General features: G+C 54.0%; 1 long non-coding RNA gene across 2 annotated transcripts; it reads left to right on the forward strand.

Annotated features, from left to right (window-relative positions):
- The first annotated feature begins 2,282 nt into the window (after nt 1-2,282).
- On the forward strand, nt 2,283-10,791 carry LOC131487751 (uncharacterized). 2 transcript variants are annotated; one of them, XR_009249940.1, is made up of 3 exons: nt 2,283-2,338; nt 2,774-2,853; nt 10,688-10,791. It is a non-coding gene; the product is annotated as an uncharacterized LOC131487751 (long non-coding RNA). The 2 variants fall into 2 exon arrangements; XR_009249939.1 differs by lacking the exon at nt 10,688-10,791 and adding an exon at nt 8,080-8,146.
- Nucleotides 10,792-15,362: the final 4,571 nt, after the last annotated feature.

Genomic DNA, 15,362 nt, shown 5'->3' on the forward strand with positions numbered 1-15,362 from the left:
TATGGTGGGTTCTCCAGGCTGGAATCCCTTGGAAACAGGGAGAGAGGCCAGCTGAGGCGGGGCACGGGAGCCAGGGAGGTGTTTCTGGTCCCAGTTAACCCAAGCCACCAGCGCCAGCCGTCCCTTGTGGCCTCTGAGGAGAGCTGCGGTAACCATGGCAACCAGGCACTCCAGCCAGGAGTGGAGTAGAGCCAGGACCACCGCCAGGCCTGCAGCCAGGCTGGGCTCTGGGGCCACTCTGTGTGCATGTGCTGGGTGGAGGGACGGAGGGTGACGAGGGGGTGTCCCAGAGACCAGAGTGACCTGTGGGGAAGGGGGGATGTGTAAGGCCCAGACTCAGGGTTCGGAATTGATTAACTGTCCTTGTGCTTCACATCAGGGTTCTCTGGGCCCCAGCCCCCCTCTGGGAGATTCAGGAAAGGAAGATGGAGTGAGAGGCATGGATACAGAGACTGACACCAGTAGAAGAGAGGGAGATGCACAGCCAAAATTCTGAGAGGAGGAGAGGGAGGGAAGGAGGGAGGAGGAAAGCAGGAGATGGGAGGGAGGAGGCGGGAGGGAGAGGGGAGGAGGGAGGGTAGGAAGGAAGAGGGCACTGGGAGAGAGGTGGGAGGGAAAAGGAAGGGGAGGGAGGCAGGGAAGAGGGAGGGTAGGTGGGAATAGGGTGTTGGGAGGGAGGAAGGGGAGGGGAGAAGAGGGAGGACAGGGGTGGGAGAAAGGCAAGGAGGGGAGGGAGGGGAGAGGGGGGAGGGAGTAAGGGAAGAGGAGGAGAAGTGGGGTGTGGAGGAGAGGGAGAGGGAGGGAAGGGGGAATGGAGGGGAGATAGGGAGGAAGGAGGGAGGGAAGAGAGGAAGGAGGGGGAGGGGAGGAAGAGGGAGAGAAGAAGGAGGGAGGGAAGAGAGAAGGAGGGAGGGTAGAGAGCAGGGAGGAAGGGAGGGAGGGAAGAGGGGGAGGGGGGGAGGGGGGAAAGAGGGGGAAAGGGGGAGGGGGAAGAAGGGGGAGGAAGGGACTGAGGGAAGGAGTGGGGCCGCTGGACGGAGAAACCAGAGAGGAGGAAAGGAAGGGAGTCAGTGTCAGGTCAGAGAAAGTACTCACAAAAGACAGAAAAACGGACACGGACAGACTCACAGAGAGGGGGGTGGACAGACGAAGGGAAAGGGCCAGAAAGAGCCAGGGAGTAAGAGGAGGAGAAGCGAGGCAGATACGGGGAGAAACAGACACCACACGACGACAGGCTGGTGGGACACAGATGGGGCCGAGTCCCCATCAGCACGACGGTAACACGGAGAGAGCTCCAGGTGACAGAGACCGGCAGAGAAAAGGAGAAAAAAATGAGAAGGACCCCGGAAAGGAAATAAAGAAACCAGAGTCAGTAAAGGCGAGCTGGGCAGGGGAGGGGGAGAGGGGAGGGGGGAGGGAGGGGGCGGGCGGGGCTGAGCGGGAGGCGGACTCCCCGCCCCCTGCCCCTCCCGGTCTCCGCCCCCCTCCCTCCCCCCCCCCCTCCCGGCGGGACGCCTTGTCCCCTGCCGCGCGAAGGCCCTGGAGATGACCCTTGTCCGCTCCCGGAAAGGTCACCCCGACCCTGCCCCTGGTCTCTTTCGCAGGGCAGCCAGGCAGGATGTGGGTCTGGGCTGTGGGGTGGGGACCGCAAGGCGCAGCGGTGGCGGCGGCAGCAGGTTGGCGGCTGGGAGCGGTTCCCGGTGGCGGCTGCACCCCCGGGGTCTTCCATATGTCGTGTGCGTCTGTTTAGCAACCTGCCTCAAAACTCTGAGCCGCATTTACGCCCCGGGGCGGAAGACAGCGCGTCCCTGGGGAAAGGAGGCTGGCCGTGTTTTGCATTTCAAGGTGGCGTTGCCATCTTGCCAGGTTGGGATTCCCAGGCAACCCGCGCTCCAGCCTAGTGGCCAAATAGGAGCTACTATTTTCCCGCCCAAAGATACATTTCTCCCAGACGATGGTGCCAGGAAAGAGATTTTTCTTTTTCAAAGGATTTGGTAATTCTCTCCCCGCCCCCCCCCCCACCAACCCCTGAGACAAATGAGAGCTATAGAACCCACTATCCCCCTTTTGCTTTGGCTGCTGGGAAGCTCAGACCTAAATTGCAACGATTAATACATTTATAAACCGTTTCTCATCCGGGAATTGTTAACCTGAAGTGCATGGATGCCAAAGGCTTCGTAAAGCTCCTGAGCTTGTATGCAAAATTATTGTCTTAGTCGGCTCGGGCTGCTATAACAAAATACCATCGACTGGGTGGCTTAAACAACGGAACGTTTATTTTTCACCGTTCTGGAAGCTGGGAAGTCCAAGGTCAAGGTCCCCGCAGGTTTGCTGTCTGGTGACGACCGTCTTCCTGATTTGCAAATGGCTGCTTTTTCACCGTGGTGGAAAGAGGAAGCTCCGGGTCTCTTTCTCTTCTTGGAAGAGCACCAACCCTGTCACAGGGGTGCCACCCTCAAGACCTCACCCCCTAATTACCTCCCAAAGGCTCCCCTTCCGTTGGAAATGAGGGCTTCGGCATAGGCCTTTGGTGGGGAAGGGGCAGGGGACAGGGGCACATCACAGTTACGTGTAGGCATATTTTTCCGGGGGGCGTTCTCAAGGTTCTCGAAGATGTCCATTACCTTTCAAAGTTTAAAAAGGGTGTCAGTCTGGATTCAGCTTACAGTCTCCTGCCTGTTGGGTCAAGCCCCATCCAGTATCCCCCTGTTGCAGGGGCTGCTGGTGGTGCCCCGAATCTGTCTCCTTTTCCTCCGTATGTTCGTGACTGCAGGTGGCTCCCGAGCTGGACTGCATTTCCCGTCCTTCTCTGCACCTGGACGTGGCCGCCGAACAGGTTCTGACCAAAAGACGGTGAGTGGAAGGCATGGTGCTCCTCCCAGGTCATCCTTCAAGGCCCTGGGTGGACCTTGTCCCTATTTGCCTGCCCCTTCCTCCTGGCTAGACCCCGACGATCCCCGGGACTCATTTTCAAATGGCAGTGACTTTGGTGGAAAAGCTTTAGAAGAAGCGTGTTAATGTTGGAACTATCCCATGAGGGGGAAATGCATTTCCGTAGTATTTCACTGTAGTTGGGGGCCGGCCTTGCTTTACCCCGTCAAATAGGCCAACCCCAAGCTCCCGCAGCAACAGCACACATTGTGAACCCGAGCCACCTACTTCCTGGGGCCATTTAGCACGGTGGGAAGGTGTCCCTGTCCCTGTCGTGACCACCCACATGGCCTTTGCTCATGGCTGGACTTGGAAGCCTGCTTCCTGCTTCCAAGTACTTCCAGCTCTTTCTTTCCCCAGCAGCAGACTGCTGCCAACCCACCTGGCCCTCTCTCACGTTCCCCCACCCTGAGATCCCTCTGAATACCACGCTTCCCCGTCTCAAGGCAGCATAGTGGTTGAGGGCACAAGCTTTGGGTTCAGCCTGCCCCTGGCCCCAAGTCCTGACTGTTCTGCATGGACTCTGTGACCTCAGGGAGCACATTTGACCCCTCTGAGCCTCTGTCTCCTTATCTTTAAGTAGAGGGTGATGAAGAATCCTCACTACACAGGGCTGTTATGAAGACGATGCCAGTAAAGCAGGAGAAGCTCGGCAAGTGTAGGCAACCCCCCCCCCCCCCCCCCCCCAGAAATCATCATCATCATAGTCCCTTTACATCCAACGCATCCACTCGAGGGACAGCCGTCCTCCATGGAGCCCCCTCCTCTGCCCTCCTCGCCCTAAGGTCCCGGGAGCATCTCCCTCCCAAGGCCAGCCCGCCCTCCGTTAATTATCCAGGGCTGCAAAAACAAATCAGCCCCACAGTTAGAGGCATAAAGCAATCTTTCACACAGTTCTGTGGGTCGGGGATTCATGATGTTTGGCCAGGTTGTTTGGTTTGGGGCATCTTGTGAAGTTGTGGTCAAGAGGTCAGCTGGGGCTGTGGTCATCTGAAAGCGGGACTGAGGCTGGGGGACCTGTTTCCAAGATGGAAGACCCATGTGGCTGTTGGCCTCAGTTCCTCACCACATGGACCTCTTCTCGTGCAAGCTGGCTTCCCAAGAGTGAGTCATGAGAGAGACCGACAGAGACAGACAGAGAGAGAGAGGCAGAGACAGAGAAAGGAAAGAGGAAGCTGAGATGCCTTTCATGATCTAGTCCCAGAAGTCACATGTAGTCCCTTCTGTCATGTTCTATTTGTTACAAGGAATCACTAAGTCAGGCTCACGCTCAAAGGAAAGGGAATTAGGCTCTACCTTTGAAGGGACTTGGGGACATATTTTGAAATAACCACACGCACATTGTCCATGAACAGGCTCTGCTTATGCTGTGAGCAGGTGCACATAGATAGTCCCTGTCGCACCTGCTACTAACGACCCGCTCCCACCCCAGACCCAGGCATGGGCCTCCTGTCCTGTCACAGAGTCATGGTCGAGGGCACTGTGCCCTGGACAAGTAACCCTCCCTTCAGAGCCATAGGGTCCTCTTCTGTGAAATGGACTGTAATCGTAGGAGTGGCTGATAAGAGCTGTCTGTGGATTCAGTGAGCTGACACGCATAGAGCTGGGAACAGAGCTCCTGGCTGAGAGCATTGTTGGCGGTCCCTCTCGTTCTCCTGGCCTGCCCTCTGACGTGACTTCTTAGGATGCTGCCCTGCATGCTCTAGGCACACGATAAACATCTGCCTGCCCGCCTGCCTGCCTGCCTCTTGGGGGGCCTCTCCGTGTGTCCCCGGGAGGCTCAAACAGACCTCTGTAAACAAAAGATGAACTAGAGGAAATTGAAGCAAAAGGGCAGGCGGGAGATTTAAAGAAAATAAATCCCGTTTCTAAGTCCCGCTTGAAAATGAACCCTCCCACAGGGACACCTGGGGGATTCAGTCGGTTAAGCGGCTGCCTTCAGATCAAATCACGATCTCACGGTTTGTGAGTTCGAGCCCCGCGTCGGGCCCTGAGCTGACAGCCCAGAGCCTGGAGCCTGTTTCGGATTCTGTGTCTCCCTCTCTCTCTGCCCCTCCCCTGCTTGCGCTCTGTCTCTCTCTTTCTTTCTCTCTAAAAAATAAATAAACATTTAATAAGAAGAAGAAAATGAACCTTCCCACAAACAAGCAAGCTCGCTTGTCCTGTCTTTTCTGTCCTGCGATTTACTGTCCTGGGGACTTGAGCCCAGGCAGGGAGAAGGGGCACCAGGAGGCAAGGGTCAGGTTGTCTTCCTCTGTGAGGAGCACCAGGGCCAATGATGAACCTGAGCACGGGAGAGGCGTTTGCCCTTGGTGATGGTCTCTGGAAGTCTATCCAGGTCCTAATGGGTCTCTCTTTTTGTCATTCCTTTGTAGGGGGTGGGCAGAGGAGTGGGTGCTTGGAGGAATAGGGCGCAAAGCTTCTATGCGATGTTTTCATGCCTAGAGAGCTGGGTAGAGGAATGAAGTTCATTCATTCATTCATGCATTCCATTAGCGGTCACCCATAGAACCTCTGCTGTGAGTCAGGATTTGAGCCAGCCACCTTTCCTGTCTCCTAGAAGTGAGCTCCAAACGCAGGTCCCAGACGTGGGACTGTGCCTGTTCCATAGCCAACATTTTAAAAATGTTTGTTGAATGAATGAATGAATGAATTCACTACCCCACTTAAGCCCCCGGCCTCCAAAACTCATAAGGCCAAATTCTTTAGCTTAACACTCACGGGTTGCTACCTACTTCTCTGGCTTGGCTTCCCACGCCCTCTGCCACGGGCATCCCATGATTTCATCGTTATGAATCCCTCGCAATCCCCAGAAGGTTCTCAGGCTGTTTCATACCCTCCTCCCTTTGACGCGGGACATCCTCCCCCTTTCGTCTGCTGGCGGACTCCTATACGTCCTTTAAGAGCCGATGAAGCGTCAGTTTTCATGCAAAGCCTTTCTTGGCCTCTCTGGTTGTATTTGGTGTCAGGGTCTCCTCTTTGCTCCCTCGGCATGCCTGGACTGTCCTTTGGTCTCCACGCAAGTCACCAAAGTGGTGTCTGTCCCCTCCATCGGTCTGTGGGCTCCCTGAGGGCAGCCCAGGCCCCTGAACCCAAGCCCCACTCTGCCACCTGCCAGCACTGAGACTTTGGGAAACCCACTTCAGCGTTCTGTGCCCCCTCTGGACGTGGGGCTGATGCAATGATTAAGTGGTTTCGTAAATCCAAAGCACTGAGAACAGCCCCTGGCCTTGTGAGTGCTGAGTAACTGTGAGCTCCTGTCGTACCGATGGCAGCTCACTGATGGAGCAGCTAACTGGCTTCTGGTGCCTAGCACTGGGCTTAGCACCGGAAAGTCCCCAGTCAGGGCCAACACTGCCTCTGCTCTCAGTAAGCCCCAGTCCGAAGTATCCATCCATTCGTTCATTCCCCATCCTGTGTCTTCTTTGTGACGGGCATCGTTCCAGGTACAGGGATACAGCAGTGAACAAAACGGTGACCACCCTCCACTGCAAGCTTATCTGCTAACAGAATGAATGAACGCATGAGACAGAACCTTAGAAGACTCCAAGTCCTATGAAAACGAGGGCAGGATTAGTGGTATTAGGATTGCAATTTTAAATGGGGTGGGCAGGGTAATCCTTGCTGCAAAGGTGACCTTTATGGGAAGCCTTGGGAGAGATGAGACTGTGAGTCATGTTGCTCTCCAGGGCAAGCGTCCAGGGAGTGGGAACCGCGAGTGCAAAGGCCCTGGGGTGCAAACGTGTCTGGCATGCTGGTGTTGGAGGAATGGCCAAGAGCCCCTGTGGCTGTAGCATAGTAAGCCAGGTGGAAGATGGGAGATGATATAAGGCAATGGGTGGGGGAAGGATGAGGCTGGGCCTGCTTGGTCATCGTCGGCACTTTGGCTTTTACTCTGAAAACAGCAAGGGCAAATGCAGGCCTGACCTCTGACCAGTATTCCACCCTGGTTCTCAGGGGTCCGTGTAGGGGTGGGGGTGCTCTGTGGGGAAACGCCTCCTAGAAGTGGACTCCCCTATGGATGACACAGAGAAAGAGCCTGGATCGCCGTCTCTGGCAAGCCACAGGAAGGCCGAGTGTGGAGAGGCAGGGTCTACCTGAGCCCCGTGCCCACCTGCTCCCCATAGACCACCGGCACTGGTATTTTTGCCTTTTCACTTCTGGGCCTAATAGCGTAAGCTGCGGTCCCCTCCCAGCCTGGGGTCGGCCGAGTCTTTGTGCGCCCTGTGGCCAGTCCTTCCCCAGGAAGCTTGCTTTTGAGGGCGGGCGCACGCTACTGAGAGTTACAACCCGGGCACATCATGATCCTAAGTGGAAGGACGCCGGGCGGAGGGGCAGGGAGGACAGGGAAAAGAGAGGCACTTCATAGAGCCGCAGAAGCTCTGAGCTGGAAGGGACTCAGGGCTCATCTCACGCAACCCGGACAACTCAGAAAGGGCAGGGGCTCGTCCAGGCCACGAGCGCGTCACTGGCCCATCGCCAGTCAACCCCCGACCCCAGCCCCCCAGACCGCCTCCAGGTGTTGGGTGTACTCGGGGCTCCAGGGAGCTGTCCTGGGGCTTAACTGGTCCCTTGAGTTCTTGTTAGTTAGTTTGTTTTAGGGGCAGTGGCTCCGGACCATAGAAAATAGGGTATGGATTGTTCGGGGTTTTTTTATCTCCAATAAACTGCAGTTGCTTTCCTCGGCTGGGCCCCTCGGGAGGGGAGAATTACCCACTGTTCCCATAAGTGGGGTCTCAGGGGTCTTTCCCTGCCTTGGGCTCTCTTCTGTCTTCCCAGGGCAGCTGAATGCCTAGTAAATCCCAGTGTAGACAGCCTTCCCCGTGATCTGTGAGCGCCATAAAAGCAGGGCCACATCTGTCGGATTCACTATTATACGCCCAGTGTTTACCCAGCATAGTTGCTGGCACACAGGCGAAACTCTAAGGTATGGACCGGAAGGACAGAACCTCTACTTTGAGGGATGGTGCCCCCACATGCAGCACGATCTCTCTGGTAACAGGGAGCTCTGATCAGAATAACAAGATCTTTTTGGCCAGGGAGCATATGCTATTTGACAGTTTCTCTCTTCAGAGGATTTAATCTCCTCATTCTGTTTTGCTAAAGCTAACCCTTATTGATTATCTGATTCATGCCTTCGTTCACTAGGTATTTATGGAGCCCCTACCAGGTGCCAGACCCTGAGCGCTAAACACCGGGCAAGGCTGTCCCAAAGCCACCACCTGAGATGTTGCAATCATCTGAGTGGACCCAAGGTCTTGTAGCAAAGGTCAGCCTCTTAAAAAAAATGGAGGCACTGAGCAAACATTCTGGGGGAGCTTTACGGAGTTAAGCTGTTTGTGCTGGGGAAGCATTTCTAAAAACTGCACATGGGGCCTTTTATCCACCTTATAATTGGCTCTGGTTCCTCTGTAACTGGGGATAAATCAGGCATCAGCCTGTCTGTAGGTTTATTAGAGACTTACATATTTGGAATAAAAAGCAAGGAATCAGGCAGGCAGTGGTGGAGAAGGAGGAAACCCGGGAAGAAGAAGAAGAACTAGAAGGAGCCTCGGCCCCAGTTCCGCTGTAAATCAGCCGATGAACTTGGCCGAGCCACCGCCCCACTGCCATCCGTGGGCTTCCTCGTCCGCAAAGACGGCCGGTGGGGTAAAATCACTTTTTTTTTTTAATTTTTTTTTTCAACGTTTTTTATTTATTTTTGGGACAGAGAGAGACAGAGCATGAACGGGGGAGGGGCAGAGAGAGAGGGAGACACAGAATCGGAAACAGGCTCCAGGCTCCGAGCCATCAGCCCAGAGCCTGACGCGGGGCTCGAACTCACGGACCGCGAGATCGTGACCTGGCTGAAGTCGGACGCTTAACCGACTGCGCCACCCAGGCGCCCCTAAAATCACTTTTGATACACTGTGCCACGCTCTCCTCTGGCTCCCCTGTGGGGGTCCTTCTTCCCCGTCTTCCCTCATGAGCTCACACACCCCCCCTCTTGTCAGAACGCTAGCCGAGGCCAGCAGGCATCGCTGTGCAAAACAAGCGATCCTCATCCAGGGCTTGTTAACTCAGGAACGAGATACGGTCCAAATTCTTTCGGCGGAAGGGGCTTGAGGGTCAGTTCGCATGTTGGCACATGAACTTGTTCTCATTAAGTAAGTCAGTCGAGATGTGCACATTCATCTGGGTAAGTGAATGAATCAGCCTCACTCTGAAAAGAAAAATAGAGACGCCATTAATCAGCGTAGATATATACGAGCACACACACGCACACACACACCAACACTCACATCCCCTGACTCTCTCTCTCTCTCTCTCTCTCACACACACACACACACACACACACACACACACACACAAGTATAGATGTGGGTCCTGGAGCCAGATTCCTCAAGTTTGAATCTCAGCTCTGCCTCTTAGCTAAGCAACATTCGTCAAAGTCCTCAACCATTCTGTCCTCAGTTTTCCCACCTGTGAAACGGGGATGATGACAGTAGCGAATAGTCAGAAAGTACTTAGCAGGTCACCTGGTGCGTGGCAAGTGCTCTGTAATATAAGGTAAATAAGTCCCGGCCGTCGCAGCGCATCTGGGATCTTTCCAGCCCCGCCCTTGCACGGCTCTGTGAGTCACTCCACCAGTCTGAGCCTGACTTCGTCACTTTGCTCATCTGTAAAATGGGGATGATGCTAATAACCTCAGGGTTATTTGAACGAACACAGAGATAATGGGCACGAGGTAGCGTGAGTCGGGATACAGAAACTTGGGCTCTAGAATATGCCTGCCGTAGGGTTTGCGCTCACCAGCTGAGTGACAAGTAATGACCTCTGAGCCTCAGGTTTCCCCTCTGTAAATGGGGAGAGTAGCAGGTGCTTCCTCAAGGGCTTGTTGAGAGGAACTAACACAGACACCGTGCTGAGCAAGGCGCTGGGGACTTAGTGGGAGCTCCGTAGAGTTCTTGGCCTGCGGCCTTTGTAACTTTGCCTCCCCTGGAGCACACCGCAGGCTCTCCAAACCTCATGTATGGGTGAGGCTTGGTCTGCAAGGCAGGTAGGTGCAACAGTCCTCCGCATGCTGTGTGCCCTCGGCGAGCGCTTTCCGCGTGTTACTTCAATTAACCTTCCCGGTCCCCCGCGAGGCCGCTCGTATCTCCATTTCGCAGAGGAGGAAGCTGAGTCTCAGGCAGACTCGGTGACTTGCCCAGGGTCACGGTGGGCTGACCTTTCAGCCCAGGTCTGTCCGTCCCAGAGTCCAAGGGCGGTGACGTTCGGGCACTGCAAGGAAGCTGAGCAGAACCTTTATTTTCATGGCTGGATTTAGCGACCCAGACAGGGCGTCCGCTGCTCGCGGGCAGGTGGGCCCTTGGCCGTGGACCCAACCCTACGGGTTGTTTGCACGAGAGCATAGAAGGGTGGGCCCAAGAGGCTTTGGGTTGGAGCAGAGAGGTAGGAACTAAGAGCTCACAGGGCAGAGGGGGTATCTTCCAGCAACCAAAGCTTGGAGCACAATGAGGCAAGACGTTTGGCCAGCAGAACACTGACTTGGGAAAAGCAGGACCCAAACTTCCCTAAACTCTAAAGGCAAATCGTGCTGGCAGATCTGGGACGGGTCGCCCCTGCCCAACTGCAGCTTGACCTCAGCACTTTTGTCTGTGGAGGAGGGTTGCACAAGCTGTCTTAAATTTAAAAATTTGCTGGTTGTATTGACTGCTCCCTGTCAATCGTCCAAATGAGGGCGGGGACCAACGCATTTTTTCTTCTTACGCAGGTTTGGGCGTCCAGGTATGGAGGCAGTTCACAGATGTGATCTCAGCAGCTCTATGTGGATGATAAAGGTGATTCAATAAATAAATAAGTAAAATACATTGGATATGTGCTGTGGGTTTTGTTTGTTTTTGAGACAGAGAGAGAGAGAGACAATCCCAAGCAGGTTCCATGCTCGGCACAGAGCCCGACACAGGGCTCAATCCAATCCCACAACCCTGGGATCGTGACCTGAGCTGAAATCAAGAGTCAGGTGCTCCACAGACTGAGCCGCTCAGGTGCCCCTGTGATGTGCTTTCTGGTTGCCAAAGTCCCCTTTGCAGACGTCCTCTCCTCTGGTGTTTATAAGTGACCCGGTGTGGGGCGGGGGGCGGGGGGGGGGGGTGTAGGTGCTCTCATTCCCCTTGAGAAGAGGAAGACCAGGAAGGCTCAGCTTGGCCAAGGCCACATGGCCGGAAAGTTCAATGCCAGGCTGGCCCCAGGACTTCTGAGCCTCACCCCAACCCACAGCTGGAGGCAAAAAGAGAAAGGAAGTGAAAGGAGAAAGGCTTGAACTTCAGTTCTTTGTTTGTTGGGTGATCTTGGGTGGATCTCTGGTTTCTGTCTCTGTAAAAACAGGCTCCCTAGGCACCCCTACCTAATGGAGTCCTTAGAAAGCTTAAGTGAGCCGTGTTCGAAAGTCCTTGTCACAGTGCTTGGCACGGTGCACTTTCCTCCTGTTAAAAGATTAGGAGTCTAAAAGCACAGAGAGGGGAAGTGCCTTGCCCAAAGCCACACAGCTGATGAACAAAGAAACCAGGCCTGGAACCTGGGTTTACCTGCCCTCACAACCTGAGCTTCCACACTAGAAAACACTCCCGGGTGGATGGTAATTATTAGTATTGTATGTTACTATCATTTAATTAACAACAACAACAAAAAAATGAAGGCGGATGATGAGGGTTCAGCAGTCTCCCTATCTGGTAGGATCTATTCCAGGGAGCTGTTTTCTGGAAAGCCGGGCTAGGAAGCACCCAAGAAGCTCTGCCCCAGGTCCCTCCCAGCATAGCCATTTAGAATCTATGTCTTCCCCCCTCCCCCCACCCCCAGAGGGTGGTGAGGAGAGAGTCAGTACCACTCCTTTCTTCTAGCTCCTAGCCAGCTGCATTCCTGGGGAGAGGGAAGGAGGACCTTGGCCTGTCAAGCCCTTGGCTGACGACACTCCTAGAGGCTGGCTGTGGCCTGGGGCAGCTTGTCGGAGGGATATTCTTCAACCCCCCAAAGGACGTTCCTAGGATTTTCAAATTTATTCTATGAAAATCATTGCAAAGAGAAACAAATTCAATCAGGCTCGGTGCAACATTTAATGAACTGTCATTTGGGGGGAAATGATTGCAGATTACATATGAGAAGAAACAATTCAGAAAAAAAAAAACCTCAGGGGGGCAATGATTAAATATTTAAAATGCAGACTGCTTTGGAAACGCTGGGTTGTGAGATTGAAGATGCCTCCTGGGGAAAGCACCAGGCGCTTCCAGCATCCCCCATTCACCCATTTCCCACATTCGGCTGCCTTTTATTGAGCACTTATTATGTGCCAGGGGCTGTGCTGAGAGCTTTCCCTGAGAATCTCACAGCCACCCAATGCCAGAGATGTGGTTACAATTCCCATTTAAAAATGTATCAGCTGAGGCTCAGAGGGTCGCAGTGGCTGGCCCAAGGTGGCATGGTTAGGAACTGGCTTCTAACATCCCTCTGAGCGCTGACTTTAAAAAGTCCTGGAGAGCCAGATGTGGACAAGGCAGGGCCCCTGTCCTTGAGAAGCTCAGAGCCTAACCGGCCGTAAATTTATAAAGGTTAGGAGCGAGAGGTCACCCCTTCTAGTGATTTCAAATTCTTTGTAAGTGAAGGACACTTTCTCCTTGAAGTCTCATGGGAGACCCCATCATACAACACCGATGAAAAGGGAACGTGTTTTTGGTGAAAGCTGGGAGGGAGACCTCCCCCTCTCCCCCCAACACTCCTTAGGCACTTGGGACAGGACTGTAAGTCTCACTGGAAACCCCACTGATCGCACCTAGATGTGTCATTTGACAGATGGGAACACGGAAGCCAGGACTGGAACTTGGGCCTGTGGACTCCTGGTTTGGGGCTGTTTGCTCTGCATTAGTGTCCCCAGGGTGCAGGTGTGCGGATGCTTCGCTCCAGGAATCCCCTGTCCAGTGACATGGGCTGCCCAGTGCTGGCCGCACCCTGGCGACTTTGGGTCTTTCAAGCCAGCTCAACGTTTTTTCCAGATGTCAGAGAAAAACAAAGTCTAAGAGCCCCTTGGAGGAGAGCTGAATATGTTCAGAAGAACCATTTCTACTAGGACCCCAAACACGGGGTGGGGGGAGTTGAAAGGGCCTTGGTTCGACACCCAGCTCTCCAACCATAACCAGGATCTAGTCCGTGGTTCTTCCTCAGTTTCTCCATCTGTAGCAGGAAGTGGTTGGACTACACTGGATTCTCTACAAGGCTCCTTCCAGAATGAGTAAATGGGGAATCTAGAACCTTCTAGGCTGGGCCACTTCTGGGTTTGTGAGACTCCAGTCAGTCCACAGTGGCCTTGACACCCCGTTCGTTCCCTCCTGAGGAGTGCTGACCCTCGTTCTTACCCCTCCTCAACATTTTCTCCCTCTCCGAGCCTCCTCCTCCCCACCTCCCTCCCCGGGTGAAACTCTCTCCTTCTCCATTTCCTGATAAGCCGAGGCCTGGTTCCTGTTTTGCTCTCATCAAAGAGTAGCAAAGGGGATCCCAGAGACCATTTGTCCAAGCCTCTCACTGTACAGGTGGAGACACCTAGGCCAGACAAGGGAGTGGCTGCCCCAGGGTCACCCTATGGAGGAGAGGCCCACTTCTTACAAAACCAAGATCACCTCCTCTTGTCTGGAACTCAGCTCTTGGGGGTTCTTTGGCCAACAACTGCTTTTTGCCTGGTCACTCAGGATCATGTTTCCCGATGGTGGGGCATCAGAGGCCTTCAAGAAGACTGAAGGCCTTCATCCGTGGGCCTTCAACATCCCTGCTGACCTGTGAGGAGCTGGAATTCTGTGTGTGCGCCTGGGAAGGTGGGGGGGGGGGGGGAAGTCCCTTTCCTGTTCTCTTTCAACCCTTTTGTTGCTCATGTGTCTTTAACACCTTTCTAGCCTTTGTTAATCTCCCTTTACAAGAGAGTGGGGCCTTGGGCTCAGCACCTCCTCAGGCAGGAGTATTTTGTTGGAGTTTTTTTTTATGGCGGTTAAATATACATTGTTAGAATTTAATGACACTGTTTTATTTTCATTGTATTTATTTTTATGGGACCTTCTATTTCTAGTAATGCGATGCTGGCTTTCCATTTATGGTAATGGTATAACATTTCTTTGTAAAAACAAGCACATTTATGTAAAAACAAAATAACAAAACGAGAGTTGATTTAAAGAAAGCTATTAGGCAAACCGCCTTATCTGGTGCACAGATACTCTGTGCAGGCGGGAGCATGGCTGTGGTCTGGGAAACTCTCACTTGGGACTGGAGCTCTTCTCCCAGCCGGGTGTCTCAGTTGTCCAAGCGGCCGCTCTGCCCTCACTGTCCTCTGCCTGCTTCTGCCAATCCCTCCAGACCCTCACACACTCTATCCATCCTTCCTGCTGTCTCTGGCCTGCACTTCCCAGGCCCCCGCACCCTCACTAGAGACTCAGCCTTTTTCCTCTTTAAATTTATGTGGCGCCTCGCGTCCAAGGAGGCCCACACAGACAGCCCCTTCCAACAGCATTCCACAAACGCAGAGCCTGTGGGGTTTCTCAGCACGAAGGGTCAGCCTCCCCCAATCCTGTTTCGGCAGCTGAAGGGGTGAACGTGGAGGCTGAATCCCTTTAGAGTTTTCCTTGTCTTTGTTTTACAGAAATTGGGCTATTAGAGATCTTCTCCCCTTGGGTTAAGCATTACTCACTCTGCGTCCCTTTGAAAAGGTGGATCCTGGTTTTATTTTCCCCAGTCACACCTCTACTCTATTAGACCCTCCTCAGTTTTATCAGAGACTTGGTGAACAGGTTGAAAGGACCAGACATCCTGGAAGTCCTTGGAGGGATGTATCCTTTTCCAGGGAAGGGGAGGAGGAAAGACAGTGGTTTCCTGCCCCTGGAAACTCTGCCCCGTGGCCCAGCATTACCAACATTCATGTTCAAGACTGTAATAGGTTCAAAGCCTATCAGTCACGCACTCCTTAGTGGGAATCAGTCGACCAATGGGCTTCAGAGCTTACTCCAGGGCCCTCAGGCCCCGAGTGCGAGTGCGGCAGCTTCAGAGTTGGAACTCAAAAAAGAGCACCCCAGGATAGAGGCGTGGGCATCCAGAGCCCCTCTCCTGGGGGCGGGGGTGGTTACCGAGCACTTTCACTTGGGTTGTCCCCTTTGATCTGCTTGCCTGCGCGTTTTGTCTGGGGCTGGGGGGGGGGGGGTTGCCGCTTCACCGGGGAGGTTCAGAGGTTAAGTGTCTCAGTGAAGTCATGTGTCAGGGGCTGCGGAGGGGCTGTGTGGCTGTGACCGCAGAACAAAGATGAAAAGATAAGTCCACAGATCGGAGACACAGGTCTGGCCTCTCGCAATCAAGTCATTTGCATCGGGTCTGGGGTCAGCCCCGCCCCCTCCTCACCCCCGCCAGGGGCCTCCGTTATCTGC

This window comes from Neofelis nebulosa, chromosome 10 (assembly GCF_028018385.1).
Source record: "Neofelis nebulosa isolate mNeoNeb1 chromosome 10, mNeoNeb1.pri, whole genome shotgun sequence".
NCBI lineage: Eukaryota > Metazoa > Chordata > Mammalia > Carnivora > Felidae > Neofelis > Neofelis nebulosa.